This window comes from Lactuca serriola, chromosome 3 (genome assembly GCF_051521515.1).
Source record: "Lactuca serriola cultivar US96UC23 chromosome 3, Lser_US96UC23_V15, whole genome shotgun sequence".
Classification (NCBI taxonomy): domain Eukaryota; kingdom Viridiplantae; phylum Streptophyta; class Magnoliopsida; order Asterales; family Asteraceae; genus Lactuca; species Lactuca serriola.
In genome coordinates, this window is record NC_136410.1 from 261,123,904 (window position 1) to 261,130,488 (window position 6,585).

At 36.9% G+C, this 6,585-nt stretch overlaps 1 non-coding gene across 1 annotated transcript; it reads left to right on the forward strand.

Annotated features, from left to right (window-relative positions):
• The first annotated feature begins 1,494 nt into the window (after positions 1 to 1,494).
• Positions 1,495 to 1,601, forward strand: LOC145096480 (small nucleolar RNA R71). Its single transcript, XR_013703886.1, has one exon. It is a non-coding gene; the product is annotated as a small nucleolar RNA R71 (small nucleolar RNA).
• The last annotated feature ends 4,984 nt before the right edge of the window (positions 1,602 to 6,585 follow it).

The window sequence follows — 6,585 nt, forward strand, 5'->3', positions numbered from 1 at the left end:
TGATGGTCCTCCTCCATATCTAGCACAATGAAATCTGCCGGAAAGACAAACTTATCGACTTTTACCAATAAATCTTCACATATACCTCTTGGGAATGTCACCGTCTTGTTTGCTAAGTGGATCACCATTCGGATTGGTCTCGGTTCTGGAAGGTTTAGCTTTTTAAAGAAAGAGTATGGCATGAGGTTCACACTTGCCCCCGAATCAGCCAATGCATAGCTAGTGGCTAAATTCCCGAATTGGCAAGGAATGGTTAGGCTACTCGTATCACCTTTTTTCTTTGGTAGTGTGTTTAACATTGCGGCTGAACAGTTCTCATTTAAGACTACATTGGATGCTTCCTCCATCTTCTTTCTATTTGTGAGAAGTTCTTTTAGGAACTTTGCATACTTTGGCATTTGCGCGGCTGCTTCGATGAACGGAATGCTGATTTGTAAGGCCTTTATGTGCTCCAGAAACTTCTGGTAGTCTTCATTCTGCATCTCTTGTCGAGCTCGGCCCGGGAATGGTAATGGTGGCTTAAATGGCTCAGCTTTTGAATTATTTTTCTCATCAGGTGCGGAACTCGTCGAGTTTCTGTCAGGAACTCGACGAGTTTTGTCTACTGTTGGCGAATTCGGATTTTCTTGATCTTTTTCTTTTGCCTCTTTTTGATCTATATTTGGGATTGGAGTGAGGGGTGTGACTATCTTCCCACTCCTTGTTGTCACTATGTTAATATGCGTTCCCTTTGGATTTTTTTCCGTGTCACTAGGAAGCCCGCTTGGTGTTCTTTCGTTGAATTGCTTGGCAAGTTGCCCAAGCTGTTTTTCAATATTCAAGATTGAAGCTTGCTGATTCCGGAGATGAGCTTGTTGATCCATCATCATGGTTTGGTGCTCCTTCATCATCTTTTGTTGATCTCTAATGGATGCATCGGATTCGTCGTGCCTTTTCTCGGAAGCACCAACGAATTGAGTTAACATAGCTTCAAGATCCATCTTCTTCTCTTGCGCTGGTTCTTCTTTATGATAAAACCCGCGTGCTTTTTGCCTATACTTCTCCTCCTTTGCCTTCTTGTACTCGTCGTAGGGGAGCCAATCCTTCTTGGGCTTTCGCCAATCATCATCAAACCTATCGGCACTCGAATAACAAACTTGTGCCTTCCGGTTGCCGTTCTCATCAAGATCGCAATCCTTAGTAAGATGGGGACCGATACAATTGTCACAACCTACCCTTATGGCATCGATGGATTGATCCATCTTTGTCATCCTACGATCCATAATTTCTAGTTTGGCCATCATTGCTGCCATGTCATCGGAAACTGAGTTAACCATGCCTCTAGCTGTATCGTTCCTTGGATTATGGTATTCTCTTGATTGTTTAGAGAATTCTTCCACCAATGTTTTAATGACAGCTGGTGCTTTCTTCGTGAGGGGTCCTTGGGAGTCTAGTAATTGCCTGATTGTGACGTTCACGCGATCATAAAAGATAGAAACCTCTTGTTGCACGTTTAGGTCGTTTTGAGGGCAATTTCTTATTAACCCCTTATATCTTTCCCACGCCTCATAGAGTGATTCTCTAGGAAATTGCTCAAAGTTATCAATTGCTTTCTTCAATTTTGCAATCTTAGAAGGTGGACAAAACTGGTCAATGAACTCCTCGCGCATCTTTTGCGATGTTGTAATGGATCCAGGGGTAAAGATTTCAACCATTCCTTCGCGGCTCCTTTGAATGTAACCGGTAACATCCGTAGTAAGACAGTATCGCAGGGCACATTTGGCATATGGAAATAGTCAGCAATGTCCATAACTTTTTCAATATGCTTGTAGGCATCTTCGTGCTCCTTTCCATGGAATGGAATGTCTTTTAGTTGTGCGAGGATGTGACCCTTCAACTCAAAATTGGCGGTAGCTAGGATTGCAGGTTGCACGAGTCCCGGCCCGGTACCATCTCTTATGCGCTTCTTGTAATCTCCTATCGGTATGTTGGCGATGTCGGCCATATTATCTCCTTGATCAGAATTGCTTTCTTCACCAAACGTGGATGTGTCGGACTCGATCCCTTTTCCTCTTTGTTTGCGAATAATCAACTCCGAATTGTCTACGGGTGGTACTGGTGCAGAACTGGAGCCTCGGGTCATAAAAACCTGAAATAAAACAGAAAAACAAGCGTAAAACGAACAAAAACGAAGAATTTACGAAACTGTTAACAGAAGAATAAACTCGACGAGTTTTAAGAATAAACTCGACGAGTTTTATGCAAAACTATAGAAAATCAATAAGAACTGAAAACAGGTAACTTTATGCAAGAAAGATCTAACACAATGGATCGATAATACCAACAAACAATATAATTATTAGAACCGTTCTCCGGCAACGGCGCCAAAAACTTGATGTGTGTAAAACGCACTAGTTTTAATCCTATTACTTCAAACACAAATTAAACACACGAAAGACAGTGAACCTATCGATTAATAGTATAGTTTAAGCAAGTAGGGTATCGAACACAGGGAACGGTAACAATCAAATTAAGTACTAGTATTACCTAATTAAAAACAATTAATAAAAGAGGGGGTTTCTCTAGTTTTGCAAGACTAGAAACTTAATCAATCGCTTAACTTTCAAACAAAGACAATTAAAAACTAAGAAGGACAAGAAAGGACAACTAGATTCAATGATAAAAGAGACTTCTGCTTAGATTCGATTCACTTATTCCTATGGTTGATTTCATGGCTGGTGCAATGAATTAATATGTCAATGGTTACCGATTCCTGATGTGATTGGGTTCATGTTCATTATTACCAATCCTTTAGTAGACAAGTTAATTCAAACAGTGATCAAGTGATTAAATTAACAAGTTTCCTAGTGTTCAGTACGTATCAAGTAAGACTTATAATAATAATTAATCAAATTGGTTTAATTCAATCAATTCATGTATGGTTGTTCATCACACATGCTCACACATTGATTTACATATTTTATAGTTAACCCTAGTTTCATATTTACTATTCCTAGGCATACAATCTTATATTCATAAAACTATATGAATCAAATAATCAAGAAGATATTCATGCAACTCAATCACTTATTTGTTAACTAAAAACATTTATCATCAATACATAAGGATCGTTAATAAGCTTAACAAGATGAATAACCAAATTAATATCAATTCAACTACTCAATCAAACCATGTTCATAAGATTATCTCATCCAAACAGAAGTAAAAAGATTTTAGCTCATATCTACAACAAGTAATAACCTAAAATCAAAATCTAATGATTTAAACATGGTTCAAAACAAAGATTAAGAAAAGAAGAATGATTATTTGCCTTTGATTCTCTTTAAAATTGTCTCTTATGTTGAAATCTCGAAAATAGCAGCTCCAAGAACCCTTCTGATCTTCAAAAGTCGCAGCTAGCCTCCAGCAAAAGTTAGGTTTTCGGGCCTATAAGTTATCTATTTATAGTTTCCAAAAATCGACCCAACTCGTCGAGTTTTTGAGAATAACTCGACGAGTTTCTTTAATAATTCACGCGTTCAGCGTGTACGGCAAGGCATCCTTAAATCTAGAATATTCTAATAAACTCGTCGAGTTTATGCTAAAAACTCGTTGAGTTTCTTCTTTTATTTAGCTTTTTTCCTTTAATCCTTGATCTCCAAGCTTCCAATCACTCAATCCTCTTCCTTTTTCATCCAAACATGTCTTTTATTGATGAAATTGAAATATTAAGCTAATTAAGTACCTTTTGTCCATCAAATGATATAAAATCAACAATAATTAATAAAATAATGAATGATTTCTATGACTAAATAAGCCCATATCAGATTAATTTATGAGACACGTATTAATCAAATTAATAAAAGTTTGAGGGCTTAAGTTGTTAATGTGGAAACTATATATAATATATATGACTAAATTTTAATAATAATATGTAATAAAATGTGAGGGTTATGAAAAAATTCAAACCAAGGGAAAGGTTGTTTGTGAACAAAAGTATAAATAGCTTTCTAAAACCAATTCAATCGAATATTAATTCAAATAACGTTTCATGACACAAATAACATAACCGTCGGTATTGTAGTTACTACACATGGTGTGAAGGCCCCTTGGACGCACATATATACATAAATAAATAAATCGTATGATTAGGGTGAGGTGATCTACACTCCTAATTTTCATGCGACATTAGAGAGGAGGATGATGGCAGTTGTGTGCATCTTCCGGCGAGGTACAGATTTTCCGGCGAATAGACACAAGTCCGATCAACACCATCTTTGTGAATCAATCATGGGAGGCGGTGGAAAGAAGAATCCGGGAGGGGACTAAGAGTTACGGCTATGAAGGAAATTTCCCGACAAAGATTCCGACAAGCGACTAGGGTTCCAGCAAAAGCCTCTTAAGGCAGCAGTTTGAAGTGTTTCCGGCCATGCACGGTAGTGGATCTCGTTGCAGAAAACTACCAACGTTGAAGATCAGCCACCACAATCTATTGGAAATAGGAAGACACAGAGTAGTTGGAAGAAGAGAGCTATAAATATCAATAAGGTTCTGATCGTGAATATTATTGTAAAGGCATGGACGTGATTTTATGGAGTTTTGTTCATGTTCGGTAGAGTACTGGTAATCAGCCTGTGTAGATCTCTGTCATTGTTGGTATTATATTGACGGTGCAGGTAAACAAGCCAAAGTATTTAATTTGCTTATTATTAGAAGTTATATGTAAAGTTAATATAACCTAAAAGCAATTTCTTATAAGTGGACGTCATTTCTTATAAGTGGACGTAATGCATGAACTTGGTTATGCTTTGAATCAATTCAAAAATCTCATTGTAGGTTATTAATTAAATAATGGTATAATATGAAGTAATTAAAATGGTGAATCCTAAAAGACGATATACGCATTATAAAGTTACTAGTAGGAAAAAAAAACTTACGATATATTTTTATATATTTTAATTACCACTATATGGTTTAAATTAAGGTTATTAAATCATAACTTACTTAGCTAAAGCTTAACCTAAATGTTACTACTATTATGTTTACGGGCTTTGACGGTCTATAGAGTTTATGGGATGGCAGAGAAATATAAATTCATGTGTCGAAGGTCGAGGTATTTATTGAATTACGGACCTACAAAGTTATGTGTTGAAGCGATATCAAAGACGAAAAGGTCAAGGTGAGTTCATAGTTTTAATTCATTAAGGTTGCATTATTGAAACGTGCAATCCGTAGATGGTGATTTGATTCACTTTAGGATGATCATGTCATTACTTGTGCTTGATGATGATATGATATTTGTGATGCTAATATATGCTCTGTGCTAATGCCATGATATGACGTAATTGCTATGTTGCTTACACTTTGATGTACTTGATGTATATGACATGCTAGCTTAAGTTGCTTGAAATATGATGTATGGTTATGTTTTGATGTGCTGGTTAAGAATACATTGCATGTTTAATACACATTCATATGGTATGCATTATATGACTTGCTTAATTTATAAATGACATTGCGGGGTTATGCGTAGATGGTTTGGGTAGTTCATGATCTTTGCCTAAAACCTGATCCGGATCATTGAGGGTGCCTGCTAGGTTGAAAGAGTACCTATAGGAAGAGCTATAGCCACAACGGTGATTAGTTTCCGATCTTTCTAGATGACCATGTGACACATGGTTTGCGGGCACTTCGATGTTCGTGGGATGGAGTGATGTTGGTCCCTCGTTTGCGGCCAACACAAACATCACGTGGGAATCGGGAGGTGTATCGGTGGAATTGGCACCGTTTGTACCGATCCTGAACGACACCGTGGGGTACTTGTACTTTGCAAAGTCGGAGTAGCGAAAGTGGAGTCACGGGGTTGGTGTTTTAAGTGGAAGTCATGAGCCACTTAGAGCATTCGGCTGACCGTGCACACAAGTAGTGAACAGGCTGTTTCTCTTGGGTTAGGTAGCACTAAGAGACACTTTTCTATCAATCGGTTGGATAGATATAATAAAAGGTTGAACATGTAACAAACGATTGGTTTCATATTGAAAGGTTGAATATATAACAAAGGTTGATTATTAACAAAAGGTTGAACATGTAACAAAAGGTTAGTTGCATATTAAAAGGTTAAATATATATCAAAGGTTGCTTATTAATAAAAGGTTGAACAGTTAAAGGTTGCTTAAATGTGAAGTGTGATTATTTATATGTTATGCGGTTGCTTATGTGGTATTTGGTTGATCATATACGTTATGTGGTAGAATTGTGATTAAACATATATGCATGTATGCGGTTGAATAATTATGATATGCGGTTGTTTTCTAAGTGGTATTTGTCGATCATTTTTTTATGCTACATCGTAAGATGAATGATTGACCCATTTGGTGTTTGTATGTTTTATATGCAACTTTATGAACTCACTTAGCAGGGGCTGACACTTGTATCTTTTCTCTTCTGTGTCTTATGATTGGTACAAGCAGTTTAGAAGATTGACCTTGGTGAGAGGTGTTCCTATGGGTAGTAGATTTATATTAGCGATACCACTCTTGGACATGTTTTTTATTATTTACTTTAAAAATACTTTTGTTTACAGATTAATGATTTGGAATTATGTTC